Source organism: Medicago sativa, chromosome 7, assembly GCF_051527215.1.
Source record: "Medicago sativa cultivar Bolivia chromosome 7, Bolivia_mono, whole genome shotgun sequence".
In the NCBI taxonomy this organism is placed as follows: domain Eukaryota; kingdom Viridiplantae; phylum Streptophyta; class Magnoliopsida; order Fabales; family Fabaceae; genus Medicago; species Medicago sativa.
In genome coordinates, this window is record NC_140755.1 from 72,646,996 (window position 1) to 72,667,308 (window position 20,313).

Sequence of the window (20,313 nt, forward strand, 5' to 3'; positions counted from 1 at the left end):
TGCTGCATCTAAGAGAGAGGTTAGAGCTATTTCTAAGAGAGAAACACAAAGCAAGTGGTTTAGGAATAGATTCAACCCTAGATTCATTGAGACATCAAGGATCTTGGCATGGAATCTTCATCTTTCCTTCATCTTTTGCACAGTTTACATAGACATGTGTAACTATCATCTACTCTTGTAGTATTGAGGTAATCAAACAAGCTATTATGTAATCTTTTGATCGTTTAATATATGGTTCTAGCTTAATGATTCAATATTGTTGTTATTCTTGCTTTTAATGCTTTCAAAGAGATTCAAGATGATTTGGACACGAACTCTTGAATCTTGAACTAGAATAACAATCTATCTTAAATTATCACCCTTGACACGTTTGTTAATCTTTGATAATCGCTTTTAATCAAGAACTTAATGCTTTAGGACATTTAATCGGTTGGACACGATCGATTAGGTTATCCGATCGACTTTACTATCTTTTAAATGTTTGGACACGAATGTTTAAATGATACTTTAGAAATAACGATATCGCTTTGGACACGAACGATATTTGTAGAAATGATTGTGATAATATTGGTTATAAAGCTAGAATCTGTTAATCGATCGAGAGATGCTGCTGTTATGCTTGGTTGATATCTCTAACTGCAAGCGAAATAGTTCTATCTCTTCTCGTTGTATTTTATTGTCGAATAGGAAAATAGTTTTACAAACAAACATTTTATACCCAAATCCTTAATGTGAAATATTGTGAAAACGCTTATGATTAAAGCAACTCCCTGTGGAAACGATCCTATATTATACTCACGTGTATATAGTTTTTAGACATGTAAAAATCCTACATCAAAATGGCGCCGTTGCCGGGGAGTAGCGGAATTTTATCATAACACTACTACAAAAATGGGCTTATATAGCGCTTTTTTTTGGCTTTCGGTAGCGCTTTTGAAGCGCTATTGTAAATGGCGCTGGTAAAGGTAATATAGCGTTTTTTTTTCTGTATAAAGCGCTAGCTATAGCAGGGTTTATATAGCGCTTTATGTCAAAAAGTGCTAGCAAAGGTTATCCTTAGATAGCGCTTTCAAAAATAAACGTCATCTAAGACAAGTTTAAAAACAGCGTTTTTGTTTTAAAAGCGCCATGTAACAATAGGTTTAGATAACGCTTTATAAAGGAAAAAAAGCGCTAGGAAAAGCATTTATTTTATTTTATTTTTGTCAAAAAAAAATTCCTTTCCAGATAGCGTTTTTTTTATTAATTTAAAGTAATATATATATATATATATATATATATATATATATATATATATATAAAGTCTGAAATTTAAAGGGAAATGTATATAATTTAGGCACATTATAATTGAGACTATTATTTATCGGCACATCATAAAAAATGTATGTATATATAGCATAAAAGTCAGAAATGTATGACCTCTAATATGGTAACATGGATATCTCTAAGAGTTACAACTAATTAGTTGACATAAAGATCAAAATCTTCTATGGTATCATGCAGTCTTCATCTATCTTCTTGGTCTTCTCAACATTTTTATCCAAAACAAGCACACAAATCATCATTCATTTCCAAATTTCGTTCACTCTCCTCCACCTGAATATATACCAGAAAACGCCATTAAGCAATAACGCTATATTATATTATAGATAAATTCAAAGTACTACTGATCATGAGTAGAAATTAAAGCAAGATTATAAATTAAAACAACTATATACCACTTCTAGCAAATATATTTAGAAACATTAAACTCACCTTATTATAAAAAAAATCATATAACTTTTAGGCTGATCATGAACCGACACCATTCTTCTTAGATTTCTATTAGTTTATCTTTTGAGTATGTCACACACTTGAAACCATCAATGTACTGTATATATTATAACATTAAAAATAACCATGTTACTTAATAAACTTAATTATACATAGATATTATACTTTAATATAAAAAAACATACCAACTTTGGAATCTCATTTAGTTTTGAAATGAGAATATCTTTCATAAACCTCATCACAAAGTACCCGCAATCTATACCATTTTCTTGGCAAGGACACTACAAAAAATAAAATAATAAGTAATTGTATAAGTTAGTTTATTTGGTATGCCATGTAGAAGTCACGATGGATGATTATGGAATTGATTAGTAGGTTATACAAAAGGCATATGCATAGTGTATATCATATTATCACATCATTCCATTAGTTTATTAGAAAATAATTCTAGTCACACACAAAAAGGGTTATTGTTTATATATATATATATATATATATATATATATATATATATATATATAAAATTGAACCAAAAGAAAAATTATTCATCTTACTAGTTGTGTAGAGTTTAATTAAACCCAAAATCTTTAATAAACAATTGTCAAATTTCAGTAATTATTCATCAAACAAAATTTTTGAATTTTCGATTGTCAAATTCATCCTAATCACTAACAGTGAAGTCTTAAATTTAGTTTGAACCTTGAAAACCTAAAATATCCAGATGAAAATATGAAAAAATTAAAGAATATTTGAGTTAAATTGAGGTAAGGAAAAAATGAAGATGGTACCTGAGATGAAGAATTGAGTATTGAAAAAGCTGTAACCGGTCGACGGCAGCGACGATATGATGCACCGCAATTAAGAGTGAGATAGAGGTGGTTGTTCTGGAATGAATCGAAAGAGACGGTTATGGTTTTGAAATAGATCGAAGGAAGCGAGTGATGGTGATGAATGAATTGATAGATATAGGTGGTTGGTGATGAATGAATCAATAGAGGTGGTGGTTTTGGACTGAATTTCCTGCACACGATCTAATGAAAGTTTTGAGTAAAGTAGTTTTGGGTTATGTTATTAATTGCTTTAAAAAATACGTTTAATGAAAATTATGTTATAGTTTTTATTTTATCTTTAGGATGCATTAAAATAGGGATTTCCATTAAAATTGGGATTCTTTGTTACTTTTGAGTATATAACAAAAAGAAGTTACGCTTTGTTGTTAGTGTATAAAGCGTTTTTTTTTTGTGTAACAAAAAAAAGCATTTTTTTTTCAAATATAAATAAAAAAACAAAAAACGCAAACTTCATGAAAATTATGTTATAGTTTTTATTTTATCTTTAGGATGCATTAAAATAAGGATTTCCATTAAAATTGGGATTCTTTGTTACTTTTGAGTATATAACAAAAAGAAGTTACGCTTTGTTGTTAGTGTATAAAGCGTTTTTTTTTCAAATATAAATAAAAAAACAAAAAACGCAACGTGCAAAGTAGGATTTATGGAAAAGTAGGATTTAGTGGGACCAGGACATTTGATTTGTTTTTTTAGTTTGGATTTGTTTTTTGGGAAAAAGTTTAGATTTGTTTTTTTTTTAAAAGTTTAGATTTAGTTTGTTATATATAATATACATAACAAAGGTTTGTTATATATATGATAAAAGAATTAAAAAAGGTTTGTACCAAATTTTTTTTAAAAAAAAAGGTGTGCTTTGTTACTGCAATCCATTTTTCATAAAAATTCAAAAAATATTTGAAATATGCTATGCAGAGGATCGAACAGGGGACCTGTTAGTTAATGTACATTAAATCAGTTAATAAAATGGCGCTTTTTTTAACCTATAAGCGCTATCTTTCTCAAGCATACAATAGCACTTTTTTTAACCTATAAGCGCTATTTAAGGTTGATTTATATATAGCGCTTTTCATAAAAAGTGCCATATACGATTAATCATGTTTTTTATTTAAATAACTATTATTTTTATTTAACCTATACTGACGCTTTCAATACAAAGCGCTATATATACTTAAAATGAGAGATAGCGCTTTTTCAAAAAAGCGCTAGCTAAGACCTCCGTGTTTTAATTTATAGCGCTTTAGTGTTAAAAGCGCTATTTATGAGGCGCTATATTTTCCCAATTTTGTAGTAGTGTAAGTATCGAAACAATTTTGTCATGTTAAGAAATTTTGCACAAAATTCTTTCTTGTATATAACATACACATATAACATTTATTATCCTTTTGTGCTAACCACTTGGTATAGTCTCTGTGAACTTTGTTTATGCGAGGTACCGTTGCTAAAGACCAACTTCAGTTTGATCCTGAGATAGAGAAAACAACTCGTAGAGACAACACTAAGACAAGGGAAGCAAAGAGATTAGCCAGGCTGGCTCAGCCGAAATCTTCTAGTTCTATTCCTACACCTTCTGGTTCGGTTCATACTTTATCTCCTAGTGGGTCTTTACACTCGTCTGCAACATCATCTCCGGAAAGGGAAACAATTGTAGCCATGGCTAATGAAAATGAAGATGAGAATGCACTACCATGTTGGGTTAGTGCAAGGAGGATTGCTAGTCTTGGAAATCAAAATACTAAACAAGTTGAGTTGAAGTCGGGGTTAATCCATTTGATAACTCAAAACCCGTTTACCGGTATGGATCATGAAGACCCATATAAACATCTCACCAATTTCTATGTTACCGCCGATACACCTGGCATGAAAGAAGATGGGAAGAGAATATGTTCACCAAATTGTTTCCTCATTCTTTGATTGGGAAAGCTAAGGAGTGGTACTTGGATCAACCTACTTCTTTGATGAAGAATTGGAACGAATTAGAGAAAGCTTTTCAAGTAAACACTTGTGAGAGCCATGCCCAAGCAAATGGAGGCTATGCAAAAAGAAATGAGAGCCATGCCCAAGCAAATCTTGGAATCTCTCCAAAAAGAAGGTGGAACTTCTCAAGTAAACACTTGTGAGTTATGTACGGGTGATCATCCCACCGGTTTTTGTCCCGCACCGGGTTCATTTGAAGAAGAGGTCAATTTTGTGGGAAACCAACAACAAAGACCAAACCAACAACAACAAGTCGGTAGCTCTAATCAAGGCCAAAATCCCGGTACTTCCAGTCAAGGGAGATATCCGGGTAATCCCAACTTTCAAAGACCTAACCCATACAACCAACCATGGAGAACCCCTTACAACTACCAATATCCACAATCAAACTTCTACCAACAACCATATAACCAAGTCCAACAACCATTCAACCAATATCAATTCCCACCGCAAAATAACCCACAACAACCAAACCGTTCCCAAAGCACCGACGTGACCTTGAACCAATTTATGCAAATGTCGATGGCCAATCAAAAGAACACCGATGCGTCCATAAAAGGCCTTGAAACGCAAGTCGGTCAATTGGCGCAACAGATGGCTCAAGGTAATCCACAAGTAGGAGCGTTCACCGCCAACACACAACCAAATCTCAAAGAGCATAGCAAATCATAGCAATCAAAAGCTATAACAACACGGAGTGGTAAAGTGATCGGTGAAGGGGTTGGTGAAGATATTGAGGTTGAGAGGAAGGTTGAAGATGTTGTCAAGAAGGATGTAGTGGAGTTAGAGGAGGATGTATTGGAGCTTGAGAAGGATGTAAATAAATAAAATAAAGGAGAGTTAGTTGAAAAACAAACAAATGAAAAAAGAGAAATAGTTGAAGAAGAGGAGATGGAGAGAAAGAAGAAAGATGTGGTGCAAGAAAAAGGCACGAAAAAAGAAGTTGAGAAGCAAGTGGCGGCTCAACACTTACCGTACCCACATGCTCCACCAAAGAAAGATAAAGAGCGGCAATACTCAAGGTTTCTTGAACTCTTCAAGAAATTGCAAATTGATATACCATTCTCGGAAGCCTTGGAGCAAATGCCGGTCTATGCAAAGTTCATGAAAGACATCCTTTCCAAGAAGAGAAGAGTCAATGATGAAGAGACCATCCAAATTGATGCTAATTGTAGTGCTATCATTCAAAGAAGGTTGCCTAAAAAAGAACAAGATCCAGGAAGAGTCACTCTACCGGTAGCTATCGGCACAACCAATGTAGGTAAAGCACTACTTGATCTTGGATCAAACATTAATCTCATGCCTTTGTCCGTTGCCAAAAGAGTTGGTGACCTTTGTATAAAGCAGACTATGATGACCTTGCAATTGGCCGACAAATCCTTTGCAACACCACTAGGAATGGCCGAAGAAGTTCTTGTAAAAGTGGACAAATTTGTTTTTCCGGCTGACTTTGTGGTGATGGATGTCGAAGAAGATGAGGATGTGCCTCTTTTAATGGGAAGGAATTTCATGCAAACGACTCGGATGATGATTAATCTTGATGATAATATCATGAAGGTTAAAGTAAATGATGAAGAGGTTACTTTCAACATCCGGGAAGCCTTGAAGCACTCAAAAGACAAGGGTGCATGCTTCAAAATGGATGCAACCGAAGAAGTCATCTTGACAACTAGGAAGCAATTGCATAAAAGAACACCCCTTGAGAGTGCTTTGATGGACGCACTCAATGCCATAGATGAAGATGAAGCAAGAGAAATTGAAAAGTGTTTGAAGGAGCTAGATTCCTTGAAGGAGATTCGCCCTAATCAAGCTATACTTAAAGATTTGAAAGACGAATCTAAGGAAGAAGCAAAAGATGACGACACTAAGGTAGAGTTAAAAGTTCTACCATCTAATTTGAAATATGTATTCTTAGAGAAAGATGGTACCAAGCCGTTGGTCATTAGTAGCTCCTTATCCATCAATGATGAAACAAAGTTGGTAGAAGTCCTCAAAGCCAACAAGGAAGCAATAGAGTGGAAGTTATCCGACTTGAAAGGGATAAGTCCATCTTATTGCATGCACAAGATCATGATGGAAGAAAACTTCAAACCGGTAGCACAACCGCAACGCCGCTTGAATCCAAACATGAAAGAGTGCGCAAGGAAGTAGTAAAGTTGCTTGAAGCCGGCATGATCTATCCAATCTCGGATAGTGCTTGGGTAAGCCCGGTTCAAGTAGTTCCAAAGAAAGGAGGGATGACGGTGATCACAAATGATAAGAATGAATTGATCCCAACAAGAACCGTCACCGGATGGAGAATGTGCATTGACTATAGAAGACTTAATCAAGCTACAAGGAAGGATCACTTCCCATTGCCCTTCATGTACCAAATGCTTGAAAGACTCTCCGGTCAATCCTTCTATTGCTTCCTTAATGGTTACTCCGGTTACAATCAAATCGCCGTGAACCCAGATGATCACGAGAAGACGGCCTTCACTTGCCCCTTTGGTATTTTTGCTTATAGAAGAATGCCTTTTGGCTTGTGTAATGCACCCATAACTTTCCAACGGTGTGTTCAAGCCATCTTCTCCGATTTAATTGGTAAGTGTATGGAGGTGTTCATGGATGATTTCTCAGTTTTTGGATCATCATTTGATTTGTGTTTAAAGAGCTTGGACATCGTGCTGAAACGGTGTATTGAGACTAGCTTGGTGCTCAATTGGGAGAAATGTCATTTCATGGTTACCAAGGGTATTGTCCTTGGTCACAAGATTTCTTCAAAGGGTATTGAGGTAGACCAAGCCAAGGTCGATGTAATTGGAAAGCTCCCACCACCGGTGAATGTCAAAGGTGTTCGTAGTTTTCTTGGCCATGCCGGGTTTTACCGGAGATTCATCAAAGACTTTTCCAAGATAGCAAAGCCCATGAGCAACTTGCTCAACAAAGATAAGTCTTTTACTTTTGATAATGATTGTTTTTTTGCATTTGAAACTTTGAAAGAGAGGTTGACCACCGCACCAATAATCACAGCTCCTAATTGGGACTTAAATTTTGAATTAATGTGTGATGCAAGTGATTATGCTGTTGGTCCGGTATTGGGTCAACGTAAGAACAAAATTTTTCATGCTATTCACTATGCTAGTAAGGTTTTAAATGAGGCACAAATCAATTATGCCACCACTGAGAAAGAATTACTTGCAATAGTTTATGCAATGGAGAAATTTCGTTCTTACCTTGTAGGTTCCAAGATTGTTGTCTATACTGATCATGCAACTATCAAGTATCTCCTCACTAAGTCCGATTCAAAGCCAAGGCTCATCCGATGGATGTTGTTGCTTCAAGAGTTTGACTTAGAGATCAAAGACAAGAAAGGTACGGAGAATCTTGTAGCTGACCACCTTTCAAGGTTGACAAACAATGAAGTGACAAAGAATGAATCGGAAGTTCTTGAAGAATTTCCCGATGAACAGTTGCTTGCAATCAATGCGAGACCTTGGTTTGCCGACATGGTGAACTACAAAGCAACCGAGTTCATTCCTGAAGATTATGAATGGCAACAACGCAAGAAGTTCCTCCATGAAGCTAATCATTATGTATGGGATGAGCCCTATGAAGGTCACCATGTCATCATCATTATGGGATGAGCCCTATGAAGATCACCATGTCATCATCATTATGTATGGGATGGGCCCGGTTGATTATGATGATGATGAGCCCTAAGAGATTGTATGGGAGAATCTTCTTTGACCTCCATCATCATTATGTATGGGATGAGCCCTATGAAGGTCACCATGTCATCATCATCAACCGGGTTCACTTGTTCAAAATTGGAGCGGACAATCTCTTACGTAGGTGTGTTGATGATGATGAGGCAAAGAAGATCATATGGCGATGTCACAATTCACCCTATGAAGGTCACTTCAACGGGGAAAGAACCGCCACAAAGTTCCTCCAATACACATTGCAAGCATTGTGATGAATGTCAAAGAATCGGATCAATGTCAAAAAGAAATGAGATGCCTCTACAAAGCATCCTTGAGGTAGAAGTGTTCGATTGTTGGGGTATAGACTTTGTTGGCCCTTTTCCTTCATCATATTCCAATGAATACATCTTGGTAGCTGTTGATTATGTCTCAAAGTGGGTGGAAGCCGTCGCATCGCCTAAAGACGATAGCAAGACGGTAGTGAAGTTTCTAAAGAAAAATATTTTCACCTGATTTGGTACACCAAGAGTTCTCATTAGTGATGGAGGATCACACTTTTGCAACGCACAACTTGCCAAAGCCTTAAATCACTATGGAGTCAAGCACAAGGTGGCATCACCGTATCATCCTCAAACAAATGGCCAAGCTGAAGTTTCCAACCGGGAGGTAAAAAGAATTCTTGAGAAGACGGTCTCCACATCTCGGAAGGATTGGTCGGCTAAGCTTGATGAAGCTTTGTGGGCATATAGGACCGCTTACAAATCTCCTATAGGCCTCACTCCCTTTCAAATGGTCTATGGCAAGTCATGTCACTTACCGGTCGAGCTTGAACACAAAGCATTTTGGGAACTTAAGTTCCTAAATTTTGATCAAGAGAAGGCCGGTGAAAGGCGAAAAGTTCAAATGCATGAGCTTGAAGAAATGAGAAATCAAGCTTATGAATCTTCAAAGCTTTACAAAGAAAATGTCAAGAAATACCATGATAAGAAGATCATCTAGAGACAATTCATGCCTGGACAAATGGTGTTGCTTTTCAATTCTAGGCTACGACTTTTTCCGGGCAAATTAAAGTCAAAATGGTCCAGACCTTTCATGGTTAAAGAGGTGAAACCATATGGAGCTGTTGAACTAGAGGATCCAGTTACAAAAGCTAGCTGGACAGTGAATGGGCAGAGACTTAAGCCCTATTTTGGTGGTGAAATTGATCGGTGTTTGTCGACGATTTCACTAATCGAACCATGATTTCTTCTAGATAAAGGCGTCGAGCTCATGACGTTAAACAAGCTCTTGCTGGGAGGCAAACCCAGTTTTGTAAGTATTTTTATGTTTTATTGCATTTAGGAATTAGATCATGAGCATAGTTAGGCCAAAACAAAGAGCAAACATTTTGAGAAAACTGCACAAATCTCGCTTACGCGACATTACTCTCGCTTACGCGAGATTGGGTTTAATTTTGAAATTAGTTACGACATTGAATTCGCGCACGCGAATTAGATCTCGCTTAAGCGAGGTGAATTTCTGTCAGTCCAAAACGGTTCCCAATGCCATTACTCTGCATAACCACCCCACCCCACCCCCTCATTTTCCTCTTTTACGGTTTCATTTCTCTACATTTTCTCAAAATTCTTTTTCTCTTCACTAACACAAACACTAACGCAAACTCAATTGGTTTTGGTCAAATCAAGTCAAGTTTCACACTTCACATTATTTTTCATCTTGCATTTGCATCAATCTCTACAGGTTTGAATCTTTTCCAATTTCTTGTTTTAATTTTGAATTAATTCACATTCTTAATATGTGTAGAAATGGCTAGGTTAGGGTTAAGTGACAATTGTAATTAGAGACTGTGTTTTCATAGGATGCTGATGATGTAATTGAACAAGAATCACAACCCATTGCCATGAGAAATTCATTTTTTTTTTGAAAATTTGACCCATTTGAGAACTTTTGAAAATTAGGTTTTGAGAAATTTCTTGGCAAATGTTATGATTCTGGTTCAATTCTTGTTCATGATTGTGTTAGTAGAGGATTAGGGTTGAATTCTTTTGAAAATATGCATGGATTGTGTTGAAAATGCTGGAAATGTTGTGAAATTCGCAGGAACAGAAGAATCTCGTTTAAGCGAGTATTCATGTTTATAAACTCGCGTACGCGAGCATTCATCAGAAAATCTGGAAAATTTCGCTCACATCTCGCTTAAGCGAGTCATAAGCGAGATTGTTCTGTCCCTCTGTTTTTGTTTTAAGTTTTATCTGCCTTAACCCATTAGATTCCATACTTGTGCTGATCATTGTTTATATACTGTATATGGTTTTTCCTGGTTGTTTTGCAGATGGCACCTAAGAACCCACAAAGTAAGAAACAGAAAACCACTGGTTCATCATCCGGTGTTGTAAACCGTCCTGCACCCTTACCCTGAAACCCGGACCGAACCAGATACACCTCAAACAAAACCTATGCCAGGTTTCTCGAGTTGAAAAAAGAGAAAACTTGGCATGACAAAGATTTCCGAATTAACCCAAAGGGAGAGTTTGCGGACATTGTAGTTGTTTTTAGAGATAGGCAATGGGAGAAACTTCTCAACCCCACCCAAAGATTAACCTGGACCTGTTGTGTGAGTTCTATGCCAATTCCTTACCCAATTGTGAAGCCAACCAAATGCATGCTGCCTACACTTATACAACCACTGTGAGGGGCACCACGATCCGCTTTGATCGTGATGCCATCAATGAGTACTTGGGAAACCCTTTCACTTTACCTGACCCTGAGGACCCAGATGAAGAAGCCCTTTGTCCTTATGGAGATAGACAAAAAAATGGGACATGGGACCATGAGAAAATTCAGAGAGAGATCCTATTACCCGGGAGGCGGTATCGGCCATCCAAAACTGGTAACCCAAATTTAGCCGGCTTCATCAAGTTTTTGGTTCACAATGTTTGGTGATGACATGCTGTCATTACGTAATTTTTAGGACTTATTGTGACATTTTTATAGAGTTCTCATGCAATTTATACTGTTCTGGAGGGCAAAAAGCTGAAAAACTGAAGTTATGCCAGGCCAAATCGTGTTGCGCCATTCATTAAGCCGTGCTGCGATTTTGGAAAGGAAATTACAACATCTTTGTTTGAAAAAAATCTCGGCACACCAATTAACAAGGCGCAACGCGATTTTGCTGGGTCTGGCATAAAAACTTCTATAAATACTGCACTCAAACTGAAGAACAAGGGTTACGATTTTGGAGAGCAAAGTGCGATTTTGAGACATCGGAGACGACTAGAAGGGCGATTTCTTCAACCTTTTACCAATTCATGTATGTTTTATTTCAATCATTGATTATGCTATTTGTAAACTCGATTATGAGTAGCTAAATCTCTTAGAGATTAGATCCGAGATGAATCTTTGTAACCCTAATTGACACATGTTGCTGTGAAACTCTATTTTGTTTATGAATTCAATTCTAGTTTATTCAATTCAATTGTTCTTAATGCTTTTTATATCTTGATCACATATAACCTGATTTTGTGAGAACGAATGACCACTGACCATGGCTTTCGACTTAGACCTAATTGAATTGTTCTAATAAACAGGGTTAGTCTAGGAATAAATAATCGTTTGTTAGTGATAATATGTTAACGTTCGGTAAAACCTTCAAGAATTATTAGACCACCCAAGGGATTGGGGGCTGTAGTTTGAGAAGAGGGTTCTAATTCAAGGGATTGATTAGAGCTATTTTGTTAATCATCGTAAATTAGAAGAAGATTCATAACAATTAGGTGCGGTATACCAATTACGGGAACTTAGAGGATTCGAAGGATCTGATCTCATCTCTCTCCATATTTTCTTAATCAAATCTATTTTCTTTTATTTGATTTCATAAAATCAAACCAAATCTACTGCCTAGTGGCAAACCAAAATAAACTTTACACATCCTATTTCTATAACGCAATTGAATTATTGAAGTTAAAAACAGTCCTCGTGGGATCGATATTTTTACTACTTCGATAGTATTTGGTGCACTTGCCAATTGTCTATCAAGTTTTTGGCGCCGTTGCCGGGGACTGTTGAATTATTTCAACAAGGCAATTACGTTATAATTTAGGATTTCTGCAATTTAATTTTCTGTTTTTATTTTTTAAATTTTTCCAGTATTCATTTGATTACTTTGTATTGTGCAGTGCTACTAAGGTATTTTGCTGTTTATGCGAGGTAAGGTGAGCTCCGACGATCTCGAATTCAATCTAGAAAGTGAAAGGACTGCTAGAGCACTCCGGAAAGCTGTCCGGTTGCAAAGGTTGTCTCATTCCGTTCCACCGGGTGTTCGAGAACAAATACCGGAGCAAATCTCTCTTGAATCTGAAACATCTGCTTCTCCTAAATCTGCAACTATGGAAGGAGTTGTACCACCGAGACCGAAGCTAGGAGACTATGGGTTAGCAACTCATCGCGGTCAACTGACCCACACTTTTCAACCAGCTAACCCCGTTGCTTTTGACATCAAGACCACCGTTCTCAACGGTTTGAGGGACAAACAATTCGATGGGACTGAAGCTATGAGTCCACACGAACACTTGAGCCGCTTTGCTGAAACTTGCGAGTTTTGTGTGCAACCAGCCACCGTGACTGAAGCACAAAAGAAACTAAGGCTATTTCCTTTCACCTTGACGGGAAGAGCAAAAGATTGATTGCTAACAATACCCAACGGGACTGTCCAAACATGGGAAGAATTAGAGCTGAAGTTCTTAGAGAAATATTTCCCTATGTCTAAATATTGGGAAAAGAAGATGGAGATCTCTAACTTCAAGCAAGGGGAGAATGAGTCGTTGTATGATGCTTGGGAGCGATTCAATTTGCTTCTTAAGAGATGCCCTAATCATGAGTTCACCGAGAAGCAATACCTCCAAATCTTCACTGAGGGGGTAACGCCAAACACTAGGATGTTCTTAGATGCTTCCGCGGGAGGTAGTCTCAAGAGCAAAACTGATCATGAAGTCCAAGCTTTAATATAAAATATGGCTGGAAATGAGTATCGTGCTGAAGCTAAGAAGAAAGAAAGAGGAGTGTTTGGGGTGAGTGAACAAACTACTATCTTAGCCAACCAAGCAGCCATGAACAAGCAAATAGAGGTTCTAACTAAGGAGTTTCAAGGCTTCACTTTGGCTCACAAGCAACAACAAGTAGCTGCAATCAAGTGTGACTTATGTGGTGAAGAACATCCCAATGGTGAATGTGTACCAGAAGGATCTAGTGAAGAAGCTAACTACATGGGAGGATATCAGAGGCAAAATCAATACTACACTCCAGGAATCAACAAGCATCCCAATCTAAGCTACTCAAATAACAACGCTTTGAACTCTCAGATGCTTGCTCCTCCACAACAACAACAAAGAAAGCCTTCAGCTCTTGAGGAAACTATGATGAACTTTATAAAGATGACTCAAGGCAACTTTGAAGAGATGAAGAATAGTCAAGAAGCTGAAAGAAAGAATAATGAAGCTTCCAGGAAGATGCTTGAAACTCAATTGGAGCAATTAGCTAAGCAATTGGCTGAACAAAACAAAGGCGGATTCTCAGGTAACACTAAAGAAAACCCTAAGAATGAGTCTTGTAATGCTATTGAATTGAGGAGCAAAAAGGTTTTGACACCTTTAGTTCCAAAAGCTCCAAAGAAGGTTGATGATGTAGTAGTTGAGATAGAGGAAGATAGTGAAGTTGAAAAGAATAATGAGGGTGTAGTTGAAAAAGAAAATGATCATGGAGTAGTTGAAAACGAAAGGAAGAAAAAAATAGAGGGAGAAAAAAGTGAGAAGTTAATAGATGAGGATTCAATCTTGAGGAAGTCGAAGAGTCAAATCTTGAAAGATGGAGATAAACCACAAGTTATTCCATCATATGTGAAGCTACCATACCCTCACTTAGCCAAGAAGAAAGAAAAGGATGAAGGTCAATTCAAGAAGTTCATGCAGCTTTTCTCACAACTTCAGGTGAATATTCCTTTCGGTGAAGCTCTTGATCAAATGCCATTATATGCTAAGTTCATGAAAGACTTGTTGACTAAAAGAAGGAAGCCTAAGGATGATGAGAACATAGCACTTTCAGAGAATTGTAGTGCTAATCTCCAAAAGAAGTTGCCACCTAAGCTGAAGGATCCTGGTGCTTTTACTATCCCTTGTTCAATTGGACCGGTAGACATTGGTAGAGCTTTATGTGACTTGGGATCAAGTATCAACTTGATGCCTCTTTCAATGATGAAGAAGCTTAAGTGTGGGGAACCAAAACCAACAAGAATGACCATTACTTTAGCTGATCGGTCAATCTCTTATCCTTTCGGTGTGCTTGAAGATGTGCTCGTCAAAGTTAATGATTTGGTGTTTTCGGTAGATTTTGTGATCTTAGATATGGCTGAAGATGAAGAAATGCCACTCATTCTAGGAAGACCTTTTCTTGCAACTGGTCGTGCTTTGATTGATGTTGAAAGAGGAGAGTTAATGTTGAGATTCCATAAGGAGCAGGTAGTGTTCAATATCTTTGAGGCAATGAAGCACCAAGATGAGAACCCCAAGTGTTACCGGATTGACGTTGTTGAAGAAACAGTCGAAGATAACCCCCTTGAATCTCAACACATTCAACCTATGGAAAGAGAAATTGTTAAGTCTATAGAAAGTAAAAAAGTGGTTGAAGATGTTCGGGTGAAAGAGTGTGTTAAGCAACTTGAAGTAAGCATAGAACAAATGCAACAACAATCATCAGGAGACATCCTTGACAACAAGTATGGGGGATTGGAAACTTGGAACAATATAACGAAAACTACTCTCGTTGGTCCATGTGGTATATTTGCTTATAAGAGGATTCCCTTCGGTATGCGTAATGGACCGGCTACTTTTCAATGGTGTATGCTTTCAATCTTCTCTGATACAATAGAAAGAGCTAGGAGGAACTATGACAAAGGGGTGGTAAGGAGCAAGCCTTTTGATAAAGCTGTGGATCTAAGGAAATCTGGTTCACAAGGAACTTTCAAGGGTAAGGAACAAAAGCTGAAACTATACCATGAAGGTGGACTCCCAAACAAAGAAGAGGGAGAGACATCAAATGATCCTTAGGGGTCGTCATCAGTCAAGCTAGTGACGGTAAAGAAGCGCTTGGTGGGAGGCAACCCACTATTTATTTATTTTTTTTTTTCAGGTATGATTTTATTGCTTTCAATTACAAAAACACAAAAATATTTTTCTTTTCTTTTTAATACGAGGCAGGAAAGTTTTGAAAAATTGTTCAAGTATACCTCCTGCCAAGAAAATCATGCAAGGTACTGATGTCTTGCATGATTCTCTCCTCAAAAGTTTTTCAAAAATTCAATGAACTCAGGCATTTTTCAAGAAAACAAAATTTTTGGCCTGAGGAAGCAAAGAATGCTCCCTGTTTGACCAAAATTGCGTCGTGCCTATATATGGCCGTAGCGCAATTTTCACAAGCAGACCAAACAAACTCCCTGTTTCTCCAAAATCGCAGCACGCCTATCTTTAACCGCGGCGCGATTTTGGCCAGTATTTAAAAAAAATATAGCCGTTGGAAATTAACCGTTACTAGCCGTTGATTTTTGCCCGTTATTGCCCGTTACAACTTGAAATCGCGCGGCGCCTTGTTATATGGCGTGCCGCGATTTTGCTTATCAGCCTATAAAAACCTCACTGTTCATCATCATTTTCATTTCATCTTTCCTACATTTCTCTACAAAAAAACGTCCATAAACTTCCCATTCACAAATTTTTCCCATCTTCATCTACTTTATCACTTCCTAAACATCATCAACCCACAATCCAATCACAAATTCATCAATCCAAACCATTATCATCTACAATCCATCACAATCCATCATAATTTTCCCAAACTTCACAAAACTTCCCTTTCACCATCTTCCTTAGCCGCAAATTGCCTCCAATCCACGAAACACCCGCTCAAAGAAAACCACCAATCCCAAGCCATCTACAAGCAAAGCCAAACGCCCTCGTACCGCATCCGAACCACCCGAAAACGCCATTCATTTCATCAATGACCAAGCCCAAGAGTTCCACCAATCCATGAAAAGCTTTGAAGTTGTGGGGGAGAGAAAGTTTGACTTCACAAGGCTTGTTAAGTATCCGTTCTTTGAGGCTGAATTACGAAGGAGAGGGTGGACGAAGTTGAATGAGATGATCGATGAAGCGAACAACAAAACCGTGATCGTCGAATTCTTTGCAAATGCACGGGTTTCCGATACACCCTTTCAATCTTTTGTTCGAGGCAAGACCATTGATTTCATCCCTGAAGCTCTTAATGAATGGCTGAATGTTCAACCACCGGAGGAGTGTTGGGTTGAGAAACTGAGGAGGGAGAGATTTGGTATGACGGAGGATACATTTGATGACATCATTACCACAATGTGTAGGCCTGGGTCGACTTGGAAAAAGTCCCGGATGCTTACTTATGCTGAGATGTTACCGATACCCAAGGCGTGGGTGTCTTATTTGGTCTAGACTCTTGAGAGTGCCTCTTGCACTTCTGAAATTCCTCTCAAGAGGGTGCTTGCTGCCTATGCCATCATCAAGGAGTACCCTATAGATATTGGCCGCATCTTGGCCAATAGTCTTCATGATATTGCCACCGGTAACACCACACAATTGGGGCATGGAAGCTTGATTAATTGGTTGTGTGAGCAAGAGTTCGTGCCGGGATATGATAGTGATCTCAATACCAGCAATATGAAGCCGATCACCGACTCCGTTATGGATGGATTCATGAAAAAGTATGAGAGCTACATGAAAGAGAGAGAGAGAGAGAGAGAAGGAGGCAGCAAGGCAACAACAAATGGAGCAAGGAGGGAGTAGTAGCCAAGGGGGTTATGCTCCTCTTCACCCAAAGCATGAGGAGTTCATGCATGTTCAAGCTAATTGGATGACGGAGACTTCGGACCAGCTGTGGGTGAACCGTCCTAGGTTCTCAGCTGCGTTTGCTGCGGAGGCTCAGTTGAATATGGGTCCGATTAGTGGGTCCTATAAGAGGTTTGGAGGCTCCCGTGAGCGCATGGAGCAGTATTTTACACATCAGGAGGAGTATGGTATGCGCATGAGGAGGGAAATCACTAATGATTTCAATGCCACCGAGCAAGATCAAGGGGATGGCATCTTTGAGGGATTGAGGACCCCGAGGGCTAGACACCCGGATGATGATGTGAACATGGGCTGATCTACTGATGGATTAGCATTTCCTGCTTTGTATTTTATTTTCGGTTATTTTTCTTTTGATGTATTTTCTTTATTTTCTTTTTATGTTGAAGTCCCTTGAACTTATTTCCCTATTGTAATTGCTCATGCACTTGTTTTTTATTAATGAATTTGTTTTGTTTCATGTAACCTATTCCAGTTTAGTAACAGTTGTTTGATGAAACGGTATTCCAAAAGTTCTAAAGGAGGGGTGACTTGATTCATAGGCGAAGTGTACGGCGTTGCTAGGTAGTCACATACTCCCAGAAATCTCAGCCATAAGGTTCATTGCCAAATTTTGTTTTTCAATTTACTTATATTTAGATTAGTTTTCCATGCAACTATATTTCTAGAACTTGCATTGTTTCTCTATTATTGATTGGTCTTTGTTAATTACACACTGAGGCAAAAGTGCTTGGTCCTGTGAGCCTTTTTGAAGCCTACCCTGTTTTCATTTATTGAATTTATCCTTTCTTAACCAATTGTGAGCCGGTAGGATTAGAACTTTTTGTTCGGTGACAAACTACAAATGAAGCCTAGAGCCTTTTTAGGATGATTACCTTGAAATTTTAATTTGAGTTAGGCTATGTAGGATGTTGCTTGATAATAAGTTTGGGGTTGCCTTTGGAATTTGCAACCTACTAAGTTTGGGGTGGGGGTACTAGAGAACAAGTGATGAAAAATGAAAAAGAATGAAAAACATACACACAAAAATAGGTGTATCAAAAAAAAAAGATGAAAGAAATTGAAAAAGGGGCACATAATGTCATATCCGAGTAACTTCAAACTCGATGTGTCCCAAGCTTTTGATAAAGTTATTGAAAATTTTCTCTAGGTACCTAAGTTTTGTTTCAAATAGGGAATTGGGGGATTGAATCTTGTTTTACACTTGTAGGAATGCCTAACTCAAATTTTGTGTAGCCTACTTATCCAAATATATCCCACCTTTCACCTAAGCCCCGTTATAACCCTAAAGACCTCAAAAGTGTGTAATGATATTGACTTTCATTGATGTTTAGAAACTTTTCAAGCGTATGGTAATATGTAGACCTGCATGTCGACTGGTAGAACCCTATTTCAATTTGATGCGTGCAGTTGTGAATTGGTGTATGCGAACAAGTCAAACTAGCTCATCTTTAGCTAGAAGGTGAATGAACTTTTGGGTACTATCGTTTTGTCAGGTAACTGTTATTTTACTGTCGTTTGTCACTGTTGCAAGCAAATTCCTTGAGGACAAGGAATGGTTTAAGTTTGGGGCTGTGATGACATGCTGTCATTATGTAATTTTTAGGACTTATTGTGACATTTTTATAGAGTTCTCATGCAATTTATACTGTTCTGGAGTGCAAAAAGCTGAAAAACTGAAGTTATGCCAGGCCAAATCGTGTTGCACCATTCATTAAGCCGTGCTGCGATTTTGGAAAGGAAATTACAACATCTCTGTTTGAACAAAATCGCGGCACGCCAATTAACAAGGCGCGGCGCGATTTTGCTGGGTCAGGCCCAAAAACTTCTATAAATACTGCACTCAAACTGAAGAACAAGGATTACGATTTTGGAGAGCAAAGTGCGATTTTGAGACATCGGAGACGGCTAGAAGGGCGATTTCTTCAACCTTTTACCAATTCATGTATGTTTTATTTCAATCATTGATTATGCTATTTGTAAACTCGATTATGAGTAGCTAAATCTCTTAGAGATTAGATCCGAGATGAATCTTTGTAACCCTAATTGACACATGTTGCTGTGAAACTCTATTTTGTTTATGAATTCAATTTTAGTTTATTCAATTCAATTGTTCTTAATGCTTTTTATATCTTGATCACATATAACCTGACTTTGTGAGAACGAATGACCACTGACCATGGCTTTCGACTTAGACCTAATTGAATTGTTCTAATAAACAGGGTTAGTCTAGGAATAGATAATCGTTTGTTAGTGATAATAGGTTAACGTTCGGTAAAACCTTCAAGAATTATTAGACCACCCAAGGGATTGGGGGCTATAGTTTGAGAAGAGGGTTCTAATTCATGGGATTGATTAGAGCTATTTTGTTAATCATTGTAAATTAGAAGAAGATTCATAACAAATAGGTGTGGTATACCAATTAGGGGATCTTAGAGGATTCGAAGGATCTGATCTCATCTCTCTCCATATTTTCTTAATCAAATCTATTTTCTTTTATTTGATTTCATAAATTCAAACCAAATCTACTGCCTAGTGGCAAACCAAAATAAACTTTACACATCTTATTTCTATACCGCAATTGAATTATTGAAGTTAAAAACAGTCCTCGTGGGATCGATATTTTTACTACTTCGATAGTATTTGGTGCACTTGCCAATTGTCTATCATTTGGCCAAAGAGCCATGTCACTACTGCCACTAAGGTTGTAACTCCTCTGATTTATCACATTTGTAAAGGAAGACAGGTGGACGTGGCGAGGATCATATCTAGAGAGCTGAAGAATATAGCTCTAGGTGGGACAGCAGGAGCTGAGACTCGACTATGCTTTCCAGGGTTCATAATGGGGATGCTTAAGCATCATCAGGTGTAAATTCCCGAGTTTTCTGAAGAGCTCGTTTCTCCCATTGATGACAATTACATTCGGGGTTACATTACTAAAGCACAAACTAAGGGTGTCGCTTCTTCTTCTCATATACCCCCGCTTGAGGATGTACCTCCACCTGAGGACTTTCCAGAGCATGATGAACCTCACCAGACTGTGCCACCACCTCAGCAGCCCGGTACTTTTGATTTTTCGTCTTTGCAGGCTTGGATGACTCAGCATGAGCA

General features: G+C 37.8%; 1 long non-coding RNA gene across 1 annotated transcript; it reads right to left on the reverse strand.

Moving 5' to 3' along the window:
* Nucleotides 1-1,403: 1,403 nt before the first annotated feature.
* LOC146908250 (uncharacterized) lies at nt 1,404-2,936 on the reverse strand. The gene is made up of 4 exons (XR_015019208.1): nt 2,562-2,936; nt 1,959-2,054; nt 1,756-1,870; nt 1,404-1,596 (listed from the first exon to the last, which is right to left on the reverse strand). It is a non-coding gene; the product is annotated as an uncharacterized LOC146908250 (long non-coding RNA).
* Between the last annotated feature and the right edge of the window lie 17,377 nt (nt 2,937-20,313).